A 1,820-nucleotide genomic window follows, 5' to 3' on the forward strand; every position below is an offset into this window, starting at 1 on the left:
AAGGAAGTAGCAGCAGTGAGATGGAAATCAAAGGAAGAATGCCTTCATGTTAAGTATGCCATAGAATATGAAGAGAATTTCAAGAAAATAGTAGTAATTGGTAGTGGTAGTAGTGGCAATCCAATCAAAGATGGGCTTCAACATGCAGCCAATGATGCAAAATTGGCAAAGACCGTTCAGATGAGTCTTATTTTTCATATTCTATCTAGAGGGCATCCTGTGAGAGACTTTTCAGAATATGGTAATTTATTATCTTTCTTGAGAGTTTGTCACTATCCTATGTCACATTAGTCAATATACATTGGATGGGAAATAGCAAGTTGTCTTGTTGAGGTGGAAAAGTAAAATGTATAGGAGAGAGTAAAAGAATCCAAGTTCATTTCATTATCCTTAGATGAAGTCACTACGATAGATAACACTACTTGGGTCTGTATGCATGTATATACTGTAAAAGATCATGTCCGTCAAGCTAATCTACTTTGTGTTCGTAAAATGACGGCCAATTCAACTACAAAAAATTTATATTTAGAAGTTAAGAAAGCTTTGAATGAAATTGCTGGTATGGATGAATTGACAATTGCAAAGAAGTTAGTGTGTGTCGGAGCTGATGGAGCTGCTGTAATGCAAGGGCAAAGGATTGGTCTTTTTGCAAGATTACAAACTAGTATTGCACCTTATATGCTTGGCATACACTGCATGGCCCACTGAATAAATTTAGCATATAAGACTGTAAGTACTTTTCCTACAGTGTCAAAAGTTGAAGATCTAATCCATGAGCTCCACTCGTACTTTTGCAAGAGTCCTAAATGCTTTGTAGAATTTAAGATTTTTTTTGAGGGAGTAATAGTAGGAAATAAGATTCTCAAGGATATTGAGACCAGATGGATATCTTTGCATGGACCAGTAGAACGAGTTCTAGCAGAATATCAATCCTTGATTGGAGTTCTATATGAGCAACGCCTTATAGTGGACAAATCTCCTGATTTGTTAAATAAGTTAAGTGATATAGAGAACCTATTAACTTTAGCTAGTCTTCTCCCCATGCTGGATTTAATGAACAAACTTGTTAAGAAAGCCCAAGACAGAACTATGTATATTCATGAGTATTCTTATTTACGTAAAATGACATGCACGGCTCTAGATTCTTTGTATTCAGATCTCTCAGGTCATAGCCCAATTTTTTCAAGGTGGGAAATAATTACAGATTTGAATCATGCTGAGAATTTTTTACAATTCAATGGGAAAAATGAGCTATGTGTGTTTGTGAAAGGATTTCAAATACCAATGCACCAATCTAAAACAACCAAGAGAGGTAGAGTACTACCAGTTAGAAAGGATGATTTTGACAAGATTGTTAAATATGTTAGTGAAAATGTGAAGTCTATTTCCTACCAATTTTCAAGTGAGATTCATGAAAGATTCCCTCGAGAATAAATTCTTGAAGCCATGAGTTGTGTGTTTCCTTAATTTTGGAAACACTTTGGACATAATCCAACTGATGTAAAGTTGTTTCATAATAAAATTGACGAATTGATAATATAGTTTTCAAAGCATATAGATTGCAATGAACAACTAATTCAAGGAATCTTAGATTCAAATAATCTTAAAAATCAATGTAAACTTTTTGCATTGTGTATGAAAAACCAGATGGAAAAATTTGAGAATCCATTCGATCCTGGTGCAATAACAAGGCTCTGGAAAAGGATAAGTCAGAGTGAAGTATTACGTACTTCAATATCAAAATATTTCAAACTTTCTGATTTATGTCAAACAATGATATTAGGGTTGGTGGAAGATGAGAGATTTTTCAATGCATTGGG

The sequence above is a fragment of the Cupressus sempervirens genome, chromosome 4, assembly GCF_028749045.1.
Source record: "Cupressus sempervirens isolate cs-2001-9-10 chromosome 4, ASM2874904v1, whole genome shotgun sequence".
In the NCBI taxonomy this organism is placed as follows: Eukaryota; Viridiplantae; Streptophyta; class Pinopsida; order Cupressales; family Cupressaceae; genus Cupressus; species Cupressus sempervirens.